Source organism: Lagopus leucura, unplaced genomic scaffold (genome assembly GCF_019238085.1).
Source record: "Lagopus leucura isolate 7727_CA_CO unplaced genomic scaffold, USGS_WTPT01 Super-Scaffold_1, whole genome shotgun sequence".
NCBI classification, from domain to species: Eukaryota; Metazoa; Chordata; class Aves; order Galliformes; family Phasianidae; genus Lagopus; species Lagopus leucura.
In genome coordinates, this window is record NW_024962250.1 from 9,286,393 (window position 1) to 9,302,271 (window position 15,879).

At 40.3% G+C, this 15,879-nt stretch overlaps 1 protein-coding gene across 9 annotated transcripts in view; it reads left to right on the forward strand.

Moving 5' to 3' along the window:
* Nucleotides 1-15,879, forward strand: part of NUMB (NUMB endocytic adaptor protein) — a 93,879-nt gene that overhangs the window by 6,318 nt on the left and 71,682 nt on the right. For 8 of the 9 annotated variants that reach the window (XM_042893786.1, XM_042894281.1, XM_042894143.1 and 5 more), the window contains exon 2: nucleotides 672-979. The exons of the other annotated variant lie outside the window; for it this stretch is intronic. The gene's annotated coding sequence lies outside the window, so the exon portion shown is untranslated. The remainder of the gene's footprint in view (nucleotides 1-671; nucleotides 980-15,879) is intronic. 9 annotated transcript variants of the gene reach the window in all.

The window sequence follows — 15,879 nt, forward strand, 5'->3', positions numbered from 1 at the left end:
TTTTTTTTTTTTTTTTTTTTTTTTTTTTTTTTTTTTTTTTTGGATGAAATTCAGGGCAAAATATCAGAGTCAGTCTTAATTTCCTTATTCCTCAATTTCCTGTCTTAATTTCCTAATAATGAACTGCAGTTCTTTGCTAGGAACCAGTGTGTTCACTTAGTAGGAAAAAGATTTTCCACAAAACAGCTTGCCTTCTCCTATTGAATGTTGTGTCTGATCTGTAGGAATTTGGCTGATTGGACAGTTTATCTCTCTTTCATCTCTTATGTTTCACAACAAAAATCCCCAAAGTTTAGTTGCAGTTAGGAAACTTAGGAATTGTGCTGTATGGTGGAATTGTCCAAGATGCTGGACCGTGGCTGATCTCTGGTCTCTCTTGCTGATAGCTAAGCTGCTTGCCCACTTTGCTGGATTTCCACTTTGGAGCATAACTCAAACCAGTCCTAGGATCCTGTCTTGAAACAGTTCCTGTCCAGAATGTGTCTCTATTGCTTTGGCCTGGTTTGCTTTCCACATCATTTTTGTTTGTTTTGGGGGTTAGTTCTCACTCTGCTTTTCAGGTAAGGCCCCGAGTGATTAGTAAGGGCCCACATTAAGGTTGCTCCTTTGTGCATGCTAATTTGTAGGAACTCAGCTTAATAAAAAATGGTTTCTTTTTTGTTTCTTTCCAGGTTTGTTTTCAACAGGATCAGTTCCCTGTTTCCACTTCTGCAAGCTCTAGTACTGGAGCTGTGGGTGGGGGAGACGGCTCGGAGGGGCTGTGCTGTTGCTAAAAGGAAGTGACACGGATCCGGTGCATACTGCCCATGGGGCTGTGAGCTGGCTCCTTCTGGAAGTGGTCCTGCCTGCCTCACCCTCACCTGGGTCCATCACCCATCAGAGGTGAAGATTGTGCACTCAGCAGCTCTTCCCTTGGCGTTTCTTCCAAATGCATAAGTGATGCCTGCATAGGAGAGAGGCCACTGATAACTTGGTACAGGTAATGAAAGTTGTGTGCCTCTACAGTAGAGAGGAGTCTGTAGTTCTGCTCTCATGGGCAACCAACTACTGGTTGTCTTGCCCTAGGACATAGTTTTCATTGATGAGAACACATCTCAAAATTGCTATAGTGTTCATGACTACACCATTATCATACCTGTTACTAGTAAATAGCAAGATGTTATCTGAACTAGCAGGGTTCTGTTCATAGCTTTACTCTTGGTACCCACTGCAGTGTATAACAATCCATCGACTTGCATAATACCTTGAGAAGTAGGGATTTCTGCAAGTAAGGGTTGCACAGCTCTCTACCCGCAAGTGAATAGTAGTGATTGCATGAATGTCTCTTTTTTTTCTTTTAACTGCATTAGATCACATGGGAAATGGAACCGGTTGGAGTAGACAGAATATAAGCAAATGATAAGATAATTGGTGATTGTGATGATACAGTTATACCTTGCTAATGATAATGTTACTGTAGCGGGGAAAGAAAAATCTGGTCTTGAGATGTTCCTACCTTTAGATCTCCAACAATGAATAAAAAGCACATTTCTTAAAGGTGCTAGGCAATAGGGTGGCTAGTTTTTTTTTTTGTTTCCCTCACATATACATGATTGCCTCTGGCTCCAGTTCTATCTGGAAGTGTACAAACATGCTTATTCCAATCTCCTTAGTGTGGCTTTTACATAAATGATTGCTTGTTACTCAGTTTACTGCTTTGGTGTTTGGTTTGGGTAAATTCTACATAAGCTTCCTTTCTCCTCTCAAAGATGGTCCTGCAGCTTTCCTAATGCACATCGTTCACTGTAAGACCTATCGTATGGATAAAAACTGATTAGTTGCAACTGTGTGCCTTTTAGCTTTGTGAAATAACTAATGATTTGTTTACTCATCTATCTGAGAGAGCATTACATCCGGTCTAGTTCTGTGCAAAGAGATACTAGATCAATCTGCTGTGAATTGCTGTCCCAGTTTCTTCAGTGGGAAGGGACTGGCATCTGCCAGCTTTACGTCATATCACCCCCACGTCCTGAGGACTGCTGTTTTGTGTTAGGTGTAAAATAGCTGCAGCTGCTGTGCTTGGAAATTCTGATCAGCATTGCTTCCATCTTCCAGGGCTTGTTTTCAGATACACTTGGTTACATTTTGGAATATCATGAAACTATAGGTTTTTTGTTTGTTTGTTTTTTGCACGGGATGTCCCTTGGTTTACCATGTGGTGCAGTGTTTGCAAGGCAGGTATGTCTGGCAGGACCTGCAACAATACTGTCCTAAAGCTACAGGCGTAATTCTTGGGACATACTGTTTACAGAAAGTGGGGAATGGTGCCAGTATGAAGTATGCTGGGAATTGCTTCTCCAGGCAGCTGTTTTCATGGAACTGTGACTAGCTCTTCCACTCAGCACTTAATGGCTTTCTAAAGCATAAGCAAAGCAGTTTGTTGAATCCTGGTCTTAGATCTCCACTCCTTATAGGCACATCAGAATGACTGAAAACAATTGCTTGTTTAGGAAGGTAGCAAGGATGGTGGTTGTTTTGGTGTTTTTTTTTTTGTTTTTTTTTTTTTTTTTTTTTGGCATGTTTGTTTTTTTTCCCACAGAGTACCACGTTAGGGGTTTTCTTCCTTTGCAAACATGTAATAGTCACTATCAGGTGCTGCTAAGGAGTATTGTTCAACAGGGTCTACTTGGTTGTGCATGCTTCTGTTTTTTAATTCTTTTCTTTAAGGATGTAATGTTCTCCTAGTAATTCTGGTATGGAGTGTACTGGCGTTAATCTCATTCACGCTTAGGTGCTGAAGGCAAAGGCCTTATTTTGTTAAATTAGGTATTTTGTAGTTCTATGGTTGAGCATCTAATCATCTGCTGCTTTAAGTTTGGAAATAGGATACAGGTGTTCCTGGATTTTAATCCTGATTTTTTTCTTTTCCTATACAGTTTGTAAATTCTTACTCCTTTCTAAAGATAGGAGCTCATATCTTCTTACCACCATAACGAGACCCAGTAACATCTGCAAAAGGCTTAACCAAGAGAAGCGTCACTAATGTATGTTGCTTTCTTACAGTTACTATTCTGTGATGGAGTTGGGATCATTTAAGGTCAGATACTTGGAAAATGTGTTCAGTTGCTGATGAGACTGTAACATGGTTCTTTACACTCAGTCTTGTCCAGAGCAAAGTTAAGGAAGCTCTTCACATACGTGTAAATTTTCTTATGACTCATCTTTCTTGGAACCGAAGTATTCTTTACTATTTATCTGAAAGGTGTCACAACATTTCCTTTTAATGTACTTGCAATTCTCCTTAATTCTGTAGTCAGTTTTTGTGGCCTTTAAGCAGGTAGCAGAACTTTTCTTCAGCTGTGACTAGTAGAATATCTTGCTATCTAGAATTCAAGTTAAGCAGCAGGAGAGGCAGAACAGCAGCAGACTGAATAATTTCGTTTGATCAGTTAAATAAATCCAGCGTGTAGCTCTGATTTAAAATTGAGTTTTTGTGAAGAATGTTCGAGAAGAATGTGAACGTTGTGAAAAAACTTGGAGAAAATCATACGTGCTTCCAACATTAACTGTTACGTTCCTGGCATGCCAGACTGAGTTGAGAGTCATGCTTTGTTTTTTGTTTGTTTTGATACATAACGGAAAGTTATGCGTGCAAGAATGTCATTGAAAATCATATTTACTGCTCAGCAAACAGAATAGAGGCAATTCCCCAAACCTTACTTCCTATGGTTAAGGTGCCAGGCTAATCTGCAAGATGTTTATAATACTCAGGATTTAGGATTGCAAACCTCATTTGAAGTTTATCACCTTTCTGTGGTTCACAGGTTGTTCTTTCCAAAATACCATTGAAGGAGGTGGCGTGGGAGCCTCTGCACAAGGCAGTAGTATGACATTCACAGGAACAGCCCAGGATGCGAGCTCTAAGCTCAAAATTGAATTTCCCCAGCAAATGCAGTTGGCGAACAAAAACATCTTATCCTGGCACCGATGCTACTGATGATGTCCAAGGGGGGCCCTGGTTAGCTCGTATTATTTGCAGCCTATTTGTCACCACTGAAGGAGGAGAATTTCTGTGCTGATTATGTGCTTCTGCAGCATCTTTGTGTTTGACTCCTTGGTAAACCATAACCATTCATTCAAACATCAGGAAACTAAACCAGGAAAAGAGCAAATCTTTGTGATTTGCTGGTGTGGTGAGCTGAATCAAGAAGGTCATTTGCAGCTGGTGGTTAAAGCTGGCTCTTGTTCCTATGTAGAGTGAGCATGCTGCTGGTTTTGGGCATGGTAGGAGAGTGAGAAGGTCATTTGTGTTCTGGGAGGGAAGTTGTGCAAAGCAGCAAACAAAGAAGGAATTGCCTGTGGAAAGTCTGTATTTCAGTTTTTCATGAGGAGGAAGTGTTTTATGTCATCATTTCAAGGATGTTCCTCATTGCAGAAAATAGTACGGGATTTGCTGGACTTCAGAGGTAGAAAAGGGCAAGTGTGGCCTTCGAGCTGTTTAGCAGGGCACCCTGGGGGTGGTCCTGGGGGCTGCCTTGAGGCCCGGGTAGGGGCTTTTCTGAGGTCTTTTTTATGTATGGTTATAACTGTTCCTTGGCAGATGGGTTTTTGGTTTTGAATGTGGTTTCCTTAGTCATAGGGATGTCAGGAGGGTGGTGGTGGGCAGCTACCAGCATTGAGGAGATTGGCCAAGTGCCACAGCTGTTCAGCCATGGCTAAAGCCAGCAAGTTTGGGGTTTGCATGGAAACAACCAGCTTAGAGAACCTGTGTTACACAAAGCCTCTAGCAGTGGCAAACCTAGGCCATGAGGGGAAGGAAGTTATTGCTTGCAGGTCCTTAATGTCTGTTTTTATCTCCGCTCATTGCTGCATGTCATTCCCTGTGCTTCTAAAGAGGTGGAAGAACCTCTTGTCTGTGTGACTGGGAAACCTCATTTATTTCAGGAACTGGTTCTTAAAATGCCGAGCTCAATGAGCATTGATTTTTGACATGTTGTAATGGAAACAAGTTCTTTATATGTATGAGTGTTTGAATTTTTTTTTTTTTTAAATCAGCTCTGTTTTCAGAAAGATTGAATCAGATCTGATAGGTTTTGTATTTCTGTGCTTCAAATCTTGAGCTACTGTGCATGCAGGTGCAGCCACTTCTCGGCAACTACTCAGTTCGATCTGTAAAATCCTGTGTTTTACTTCTTAAAGGTGGGAAGCTGCTCAGGTTGCCTGTCTGTCGTATTCAAGAAACTTGGTGTTTCTGTGCTCCAAAGGCATCAAGTCAGTACCTTTTTATGATGAGCCCTACTTACCTTTCTGGCAAAAGGCTGTAGCAGTGCCAGGTGCTGTGCTGGGACTGGTAGTGTTGTCAGGCCTGAGTCCCCAGGGCAGCTCTGAATTCCTGACAAAATGAACTTGAAGGAGACCTAAAGTACAACTGAGCTCAATTCAGTTTAAAAATACATTGCATAGACCGGTCATTTGGAGGTAAACACCTTTTGTATTTGTGGAAGAGCTGAAGAATTTTAGTCACGAAAGCAATGTAGTATGATTATAGACTCAGAAACACTAATTTGGGAAGAAGGAAGTGTTTAATTTCAGTCTGCTCCCGCCAACTTTCTGTAATACTCCATGCTGCCAAATGCCAAGTTGAATCATTGCTTCTAAAAGTTATTTCCAAGTAAACCTGCATTGTACCTGTGACTTAGCAGAAGAACCTGAATATTAAGTGTGCTTTGACTTTTCCTGGTGGAGATGGCTACTGTGTTTACTCAGCTGTACTTTAGGGCTCGATCCTTAACATTTGCATAGAATTTTCCTGCTGTTAGTTGGCACTCTTTTTTTTTTTTGTTAAAGAGTGGTGATTGAGCATTGCTGAGTGCAGGTCTGACTTTCCAAACAGGCAGCAAACAGCAGAGCTGAAAATACGTGGTTTCTCAGTTTGTTAAGCTTAATGAGGATGGCTGATGCAGAAAAATATTAATTGGATAATACACGTTTTTATTATGAGTCTGGTTTTGCCCAAACCTCACAGCATAACTGTTGTAGGTTCAATTTCCTTGTGTGCACCATCAGGAGGCAACTATATATGCCATTACGAAGTCCACGTGCTCTTGCTATTTAAACGTTTATTCTTGCTCTGTGCTTTAAAAGCTTCTAAATTTGTTAGTGCTCATAACTTACTGATAGGACATTATTTGAGCTTGAGTTGCAGTAGCAATGATTGATTTTTGAGAAGGGAGCTTTTACTTTTCTTCCTGCCTTTTTGGTCTGGTGCATGGCACCAAGGGAGCAGTTGATTTGCAGTGGCGCAGCTGTGAGTTGACTTTTCTTTGCCTAGTGAAGTTGTCAGTTTTTCTGTATGTTAATACCATAAAGGAGACCCACTACATTCTACGTGTTGGATAAATACTGCCTTGTGCCAGAAGTAATGAGGGTTATTTTTGTACAATGATGTCTTCAAAAGTGGATGTTCTGGTGTTACTACAAAAGCTTTACCTGTTTTTCTAATAGCTTATGAGTCTGTATATTATCAGAGGCTGTGTCAGTCCCAAGCAAAGCAGAGTCCCTTACCCTGCCCTCACTTTGCTGGCAACAAAGATCAAAGCTCTTTGTGAATTTGGCAAGTAGCTCTTGCATTGTTTTGTGAACTGATTTTTTTTTAAATTTTATTTTTAATGTGCCTTGATGCACTCATCTTTGCAAAATAGATTGGGCATGGGCACTGGGGCACTCCTGATAGGTGGTGGGGTGAACTGCCTTGTAGTGAGGTGTGAGACTGCTGTTCAGATAGTCTTGCAGATAGACCTTGGGATAGCTGCAGAGATGTGTGAGCCTGAGGAGGGCGATAAATAATGGATGTCTTTGAGTGCTCTGTGATACCGAAGAGGTGTTATGGTAATGAAAGCGATTGGTAATCCAGGTTATTTGCTGTGACATCCTCCCCCCTGCAATGATTACTTGTGTAACTCCTCTAGTTTTCTTAAATTGTAGTGAGAATGAATTGCCTTCTGTGAGCTGCCTTCGGTCAGGTAGTTTTCCCATTTGTTTAGCTCTGATAGCAGTTACTTCAGATTCTAACTTTGCAGTTTGTTTTGATGCTCCTTCTTTCAGAACAAGCTGTTCTCTAGGAATGTGGACAGGTTTGTTTCAAAGTGAAGTTTCTAATAGAAATTAAACTAGGGAAAAGACTGAGAGTCTTCAAAGTGAGAATGTATATTAGCAGAAACACTGAAGGCTTTTGGAAGGCCGTTTTTGATTGATTCTGAAATAGGTTGGATGAAGTCTGCCTTCTTGAAGTTGACTTTGAACGATGTTTTTTTTTCTACTCGTTTCATAAAACTTGAGCATGAATAAAATTCATTTTCTCCTTGTCAAACCCAATTTTCCATTACTCTTCAAACTGGAAGGCTTAGGAGTTAGAACTTCTGAAAAACTTGAAAGGGAAGTTCTTATCCTGGAAAGCCAGGCTTTAATACTGTGTAGATGAAACAACGTTTCATCCTTGTTTCCTCATTGGAAAAGCTTGCTAAAAACAAATAAACCTTAAGAGAAAGCTTCTACCTGGAAATGGCTTCCTATTCTCATCCCACTGGTGCATTTGGAAGAGCTTTGTAGGTAGAGACTCAGGTGCTGGTTTCAGGGCGGTTGGTAACCCATAGGCTGTGAGTGCCTCAGATTAGATTGTGCAGGTAAAGATCTTCCTGCAAAAGCACTGGAGGACTGCATTGTCTCAGTGCACAGTTGCTTTATGTTGAAGTGGTTTATTTTATTAGCACAGAAGCAGTGTCTGCCTGAAGAAGTACCAGCGGTAGGAATGAAAGCATGTGTCACTTGAAACACACTGCTGTTCGGGTATGTTCTACCTTGTGGCTCTTAGAGCTCAAGCTTACTTAAACAATGATCTTGGAGCAGGAAAATGTAAGGCAGCCTTTTTCTTCCTCCCACGATCTTTAAGTTTGATCTTTATTTGGGTGTTGAAAAGCACATTCTTTCTTCAAGTTGAAAGGTGTGTCTATAAGACACTTCAAGGAGGAAAAAAAATACAAGAAATTAAGTAATTAGATGTTACAATTTGGCAGTGAGGGATATCTGTTTAAATAGAAGTAACTTGCATAGCCTGTGTAGTTTTTTTTCTTTATGGGTGCTGGAGTCATAAGGTCTACCTTGATGCTTTTGAAGTTAGTTCCAGATACAGAAGCAAGGGAAGGATCTCACAGTTAGGGTAAGTCACAAGTCTAACTTCATTCTGCAGTTAGTTCTCTCACACTGACTGAAGCTTCTTAGACTTGAAGTGTTGTAGCAGCGTTCGCAGTTAATCTAACAATTAGAAGTTGTTTTAAAGCACATAGACTTTAACACCCAGAAATCCCCTGTCACTGCAGCTTTGCTGAGAGAAGATGAACCAGACAGTGGGATTGTTGGATGCTGGGAGAGCTGGTTAATAACAATGACTGAAAAAGGGTAGTGCTTTCCAACTCACAGAACTTAAATTGTGAAGCCCTGTCTGTAGCAACGTTTCCTCCAAAGGCAATTTCTGTGCGGTTGCTAGGAGAACCTTGGGTCAGCTGGTAGTGGCAGGGATGGAAAATTGGCCATTTCCAGTTTCTCTCCTGAGCCTCAGCTCTTCTGGGACTGTGGCAGCATTAACCACAAGTGCCAGTCTAAAACGCTTAAAAGGTATGTGATGATTATTTTTCAATTCTGACTGAGAGAATGAATGCAAGCTGGTCCTCTCAAGAGAATGTATTTGTTGGCAGCCTTGAGAGCTAGCCTACTAGTAAATGACATCAAGAGCTTTCAGGAAAAGGGCTTTCTTTACTCTTTTTTGAGTAAAAAAGGATTTTAGAGATCAGAATTTGTCTTAATAGTACTAACAAACAAACATGAAGTCTGTTTCTCTAGGCGTGCTTTGTAGTCAACATCTCTGTTATTCCTTGTATGGGTTTTAGTGACCAAACAGAACTGGAAATAAAAAATACTAGCAATAGTGGAAAGAATAGGTATGTCTGGTAATTGGGTAATATGCGAATACTGAAACAGTTTGGTATTTGCTGTCTTTGTGTCTAGCACTTTTGGAATAAGCAATTCTTTACAAGGTGTGTTTACCAGTAAAATTTGAATCCAGAAGTCCTGTTGACTTGCAGAGGAGGGTCTCCTTGCTTTTAGAGTAACTGGTTGTGGAGGCAGTGTTCTTCACAAATTCACAATTTGTAAAGTAGCTCAGGTGTATTTCACCAGTAAAGTGAAAAACTGACTGTATTTATTCATTTGCTCTTCTATTGCACATCTGAACATGAAGGTAATTTGGGTATCAAGAACAGAAAAGGCTTAATTTCTCTCAGGTTTCCTTTTCTTTGTTAAACTAGATGTTCTTTACAATGTGTATTCAAATGAAGAACTGAGACAAGGTCTAGTGATTACTACTAACACAAGTACCAAAGTCCAGTCATGTATAGGTGTTCACTTAAAGCTGTATTAAAGCAATCTCTGCTGTTTTTCCATCTTAAGAAAGGCAGACATCAGTTGCTTTGAAACTCTGCATAGTGGTTCATGTCTTTCAAGGATAATTTCTAATAACAAGTAATAATAGGGGAGAACACTGCCGAAGTATAAAGGAAATTGTGAAATGTGGTTTATGGTTATTGATGTAATGTTAAATGTTGTTAGCAAAGTCTATCTAGTAGAAAAACTACTGATACTGGAAAAATTGGTGCTATTACAGCCACAAAATGGACAAATGAAGATGGACTTTGATCATTTAACGTTTGTCCTCTGAGTGTTTATATAGGTATGCAGAAACAGTTCCTAGCATTGGCAGTGTTGCAGTTAACCCTTGTCAGTGCTTTGCGTTAGCGCTCCTTAATTGTGAAAGACGAAGTTCCAAGTGTAATCGATTTTTGTCTGCACTGACAAGCCATAAGAATCCAGGTTTTCATCACTCTATCAGTAGTACTAACGTATTCTTGGTGCAGTGGAGTGGAAGTTTGAGCTTGCAGACTGTAGGATGTCCACTGTGCTTTTTGGTGGAAAAATAAATAACCTTCAGTTGAGTTAGTTCAGTCTTGGTTTGTTAAGCTATTGGTGGCTGCTGTACTCAGAAGCCTGCTGGCTGTATCAGGGGTGGCCAGCTGTTAGCATAGGGTCCAAATTTGCTTTTAAAACAGATTCCTCTCTTTATTGTTTCGTGCAGTGGTTTGGTTTTTTTTCTTTTTTTTTCTTTTTTCCTTCTGACCCTTTGTAATGCCTAAATATAGTCAATACTTTTCTTTGGGGATTTTCTCTGGGTTGCTGAGCAATAGGTGCATAGATGCAAAGTCAACTCTCACCCTGCAAGGTCTATTAGCTGGTGCTTATTACTGTGCCTCCAAACCAGTGATGCTTGCAGGTCCCAGCTGGGCTGAGGAGGCAGCACAGCTGCTCTCAAGCTCCATGCAGAATTAGTTTCCACCCAGAGCTGGTTCTGCACAGGGCAGACGTGTGTGTTGTGGTACTGCTCTGCCGTTCAGCTCTGGGTGTGTCACAGAGATGCTGCTTTTTGTGAGCTGCTCACACTGTCTTCTCACTGGGCTTTTTGCAGGAGGTGGGGGGAGCAAGAGGGAGCACAGGCACAACCACCAGGCCCTAGTTAGCTGTGCAGCACTGCTGAGCACTGGGTTGTGCTGGGCCTCAGGCAGGAGGAAGATTGGTTGAGGAGGTTCTGGTTCTGAGGTTCCTTGGTGTTAAGGGCAGTGGCTCTGAGCTGACTCTGCTTGGGTGGGTCCCAGGCTTTGTTGCAAGGGATAATACTGCTATAGCTCAGCTTGCCTTTGTCCTAGGTAATGGGAGTCTGTTTCTTTGTATTGATTCAGACTGCAAACAGTGGGCTGTGTAAAAGTGGGTCCCGAGTTGACTGAGTTATCCACTCTTGGGTACTGCAGCTGCTGTAACTCTTTTTCTTCTATGTTTGGAGAAAGCAAAACAAACTTTGCATTGTAGTGTCTCTTCTTCATCCCAGTAGACAGAGTTAGAAAAGAATTAATATCTTCTTAACAGTGGAGCATAGCATTCATTCCCATAGCTCTATAAAACTATCTGGTGTGAAATATGTACTTTAGCACATCTCCGATTAAATTAATCTGCTTCCAGTATACTCAAAAGCTTTTTTTTATTAAAAAAAAAAAAAAACAAAAGCAAACAAACAAAAAAACAAACCAAAAAAAACCCCACAAAAAACCAACAAAACAAAACCAGCAAATCCTCAGATTTTCAGTGAAGTGTCTCCTAGTCCAGAGTTTGAGTCATGGGTAAAACTGTTTAAAGAAAAGATTTGTGGGGCTTGGAGTACTGATTTGTTAAAATTAAAGGCAGCTGGTGCCTCCCTTGTAGTCTCAGATGTTTGTGATTGAGGCTGGAGTGCAGGTGCCCTTTGCCTGCATGAAGCACACCTCACCTGCTGGCCTTCATGAAATTTCTTATCAAGATGGTAAGGTTCCGAGTTGTCTCGTTGCCTGGAATAAGGACTCTGACACTTGTAGGGTAAGTGTGCTTATCTGGAAGGTCTGTGTGTTTGGGTACATGTCCTTAAAGAGCCTGGCAAGTGATAGAACTGAGATTTTGTTTTGAGGATAAATACTGGAGAATTGCTTAGAGAGAAGAAAAGTTAAATGAGGTGTGTCAGCTTATAGAAGGGCTTACTGCACCGAATGATGACTTGATTTGGTGAAGAGGATTTAGGCACTGGGGTTGTGTTACTCAGTCTGGGTCTGCCTCCCCAGCCCCACTAGGAAGGAGAAGAGCGGCAGCTCTGAGATGCATCCAGTCTAATCTCTGAGGTGCAGACGTCTTTTCCTGCTTCTGCATTTACCTGCACAGTGTTTAGATAATGCCTGCAGCTGTTTTCCTTGTTTTCTTTCCTTATGGCAGCATTTCAAACTAAACCAAGTAAGTCTAATTTACTTGCCCTTTATTAGGACGTTGTAATTAGACATTAGATACCATAATTTCTTGTAGTGACTGTGACAAAAGCTTACACAAAGTAGACTAAAGCAACAAAGCCGTCTTATATCTGAACTATACCTTATGCTGTTAATTGAGTTTTCCTTACTTTTTCTGTAAACTTCAAAGTTGGATTTTCCTTGTGTGCCCTGGTAAATTACTCCGGTGGCTAGGAGGATGCAAATCTTAAGTCTAGTATCAAATAACAGCTATTTGATCTAGCAGGAAAAAAAGCAAAAGATGAAAAGAAGTTTAAATCTTTGTAATTTAGATTATGAGCAAGTTGTTGCAAATTTTTTTTTGTTATGTATTTCAGAAGTCAGTAGTACTAAGAACTCTATGTATGTTTATGTCGAGGGGGAAGGTTGGGCAGGATGGTGTTGTGACATTACAGAGCTTGTTTTAAAATGTGGGTACTGGAACTCTGGGCAAAGCTTCAGTGATAAGTGTGAAAGTGAGTGTGGTGCTGGTAGCTCTGCCCCTTCTTCTGTCACACATCCCTTCTGCCTTTTGCAGCATCCTGTGCTCACCTAGCGCTCAGCTTTCTTCTCTCTAGTAGCCAGGGTGGTCCCAGTGGTGGAAATAGACTGTGATATTCCTTCTTGTGTATATGCTATCTTAATTCTGGTCTGCCATATTGCATATTGAAATCAAATCACTGTTAGGAGGAATCTGTCGCTGTAAGTAGACCTTTATTACCTCTGAGCTTCTCAGTTGCTAATATTTGCAGATTTTTGCCATTAATTGCTTGGTCCAAGGCATGAGTACGGCAGAAGCAAGGTTAAGCCTAAAGCTAATCTGGGCTGCACACAAATAGAAGTACCTTCTTTCTCTTTCCCTAGTGGGCTCCTGTTCACCTTCTAATCCAATTAGTTGTGTGCACAAGTAAACATGTAACCCACTGGAATTTCAGATGATGCAGCTAAATGTTATGAGTATGTAACTCTGTGAAACTTGGGATTATGGTGGTGCTTGTGACAGAAATAGTGAGACTGTGCTTCATTATTTATTTGTTAAGTATTTGTATCATGGCAGTCAGAGGACTTCTGAATACAGAGAAAAGAACCGATTACTGTATGATCTGCTTCATTTTCAAATGAGTAATGTAAGAAACCTTAATAAATGAGCTCCAGAGTACTTCCTTTAATTTTCTGATTAGCTTCTGTGGCTATTGCAGGAGCTTCCAAAATGTGAAGCAAACGTGAAAATCTGTGGAGTGTTCCTGATAAATTTTGAATTTTCTGAATGCAATGGAATGTACAGGAGAGAAAGCAGGATATAGAGTCAAATATTTCTATACTGAGGATCCTACTGAACTGTGCGAGTTGAGACTTGTTCTTTCTTCTCTACCAAACATGAGCTGATGATGTGTATTTATTTGAAATAATGCATAGGTTATGTTTCAAGTTAGTCTACTTTAAGTTATTTGGATGAACTTCCCTTAAAGTAGTTCTTAGGAAGATGGAATTTAGTACTGCATTGGAATGTTTAAACATGCTCATTTTTTCCAAAGAAGCTGAAAAACCTATTGCACTTAACTGCTATTTAGTGCAGAGTGCTGTCCAAACTTTTGGAAAGGAAGCCAGAAACAGCAAGCCAGAATCTTTTAAAGAATATTCCATTCCATACATCTGAAAGCAGTTTATGAAAAATGTTGTTAGAAACCTCAGTGGCACCCTTCAGTTTAAAGAGATAGTAAAGTGACTCATGCTTTAAAAAAAAAAAATCTCCAGTGCTTTTTGTCTCAGAGTAGGAAAAGGGATTGACTCTGGATATAAAGTGCTGACCTTTATTGCGTTTGCATTAGCCAGAATTATTAACATTGTATTGTAGAGGCTGTGGCACATTTTTGGCAAGCTGGTACATTCCTCTCTTTCTCTGTAGCTTCCTCCCACTCAGGAGCTTTTGTCTCTCTCCATCTGCGTTTTGGAGACAGAAGTGCTGTATGCACGCCGACCTCTGAAACTGTAACTTGAGTTTGGGTTTGATGTAAAGCTAAATTGTTACCATAAATTCAGACTACAGGAATAGGCAGAATTAGAGAGCTCTGTTTTTGGATTTAAATGAAAATAAATATAGTTGGGTTGTGGGATCAGTCTCTAGGAAGTGAACTGCCCAGACCTTTGTAACCATTACCCAGCAGAGCTGAGAAACATTTGCTGTGCCAGTTAAGTGTTCTGCCTGGGGTGTGTGTACTGCTTTTCTCCATCCAGAGAGGGTGATAGGAAAGATGGTGTTGAGATTTGTTTTACATATATTTATCTTTAAAAATATATATATATGTGTGTGTGTGATAGTGTTGCAAACCACTATGAGGCTCTGTTTTTAGCAAATAGGAACTTAGTCGATGTTATTAATAAAATATGTTAGTCTGTTGTATGAGGTTTTTGTGGAAGAACAGTGGAATCATCAGTTTGTTAATGTACGTTGTCCGTGGCTGTGTGCCATGAGCTTGTGTGCCACTTTGGAGGATTCTTGTTAGTGTTGTTGTATTCAGACCCCCAGTAATGAGGAACAGGGATGCTCTGCATGCTGCAGACACAAGAGGTCTTGTGTGAGCAGCTTTGGAATTTTGTGTGTGGTTGTTTCTAAAACAGATAGTAGCTCTTCCCCTCTCCCTCTGTTTGTATGTAAACATATAGAGTAGTTAAAAAGCTTGATTCATCTCGGGCTGCTTTTTATTTATTTTTTGAAAGGTATGTGAAAAGTAAAGTTCTACTTTAAATAGATATTAAAGTGGTTTAGGACTAGTATTTTAGCAAGCATTTTGATAAAGCAAGAATGAATTTGTTTTTAAAGGCATTTCCCTATGGAGTTTAACACAAGGCTGAAAAGTTGCATCCCTGGGGTGAGAACTGAGAAATTGAGGGAGAAAACAAAAAACCCCCAAAACCAAAAGAAATCAGCTGAATTTCCATTGCCTAATAGTCTAAAAATGGGACACCATCAGTAATATTAACTTATTCTCTGGAAATTTTATGTAGTGCTAAGAATAGAAGGTGGGTCTAATTCTCAGGAGAAAACAAAACTTCACTTCTCCTTGTTTCAGAGAGGTTCTTGTTCTCTTATGCATGTTGCTGTTTGTTGGATTTTGTGTCTATGGTTGTACAGGACAGAAAATAATTGTGTAATACATCCTGCAGTTCTTGAACCTGTGTGCACAGAGCAGCACTGAATCACAAGCAGTTACTTTCAAAATGAGTAAACTAGATACTTAGGAAAATGGGGGAGAAAGATTGCATGCATTCCCATGGAGCAAGGTTTCTCTTAGTCATTGGAAGTTCTTGTCCATGAATGTCTTTATAATTGTAGCTATTATCCCCAATTACAAAACTTCTGAAGCACAAAGCAGTAAGTTGATAAAGAAAGGTGTCTGGCAGCCTTCAGATGTACCTTTTTAAGTGATGGCAGGTTTAAAAAAAAAAAAAAAAAAAAGGGGAGAGTTGGAGTTGGTAAATGTTTTCTTAGACTGACTTGGAAGTTCAGTAACGCTTAGGTGGGGTTCAGCCCCAGTGGAGAAGTTTTGCATCCTGCTGGCTCTTGCTACTTGACAAAACTATTGATGTAGCCAAAGGGTTTCAAATACTCAGCTATCACATAGCCCTTTTAGCTGCGTTAAATTCACACGTTTAATGATACATTAGCATTATGGCTTCTCCATCTAATCCATCGTCAAAGTCTGTGCTGACTAACCACTGTTTGCACTTTCTGCCTTTTGCATGCTTGGAGAAGCTATAGTGAATTTGAAGTCACTGGGTTTTCTTACAGAGGGGACTAAACGTTTTTTTCACTTCAGTAAAGCTGGGTAAGGGAAGCTTTCCTTGGGCATGTCTTGCTTGCTTTTGTCCATGTGGGCAAACCAGTTTTTCTTGTTCAGTGGTAACCAACATAATGTGAAATGCACATATTTGCGTTGTAGCTCCTTCTTTTTAT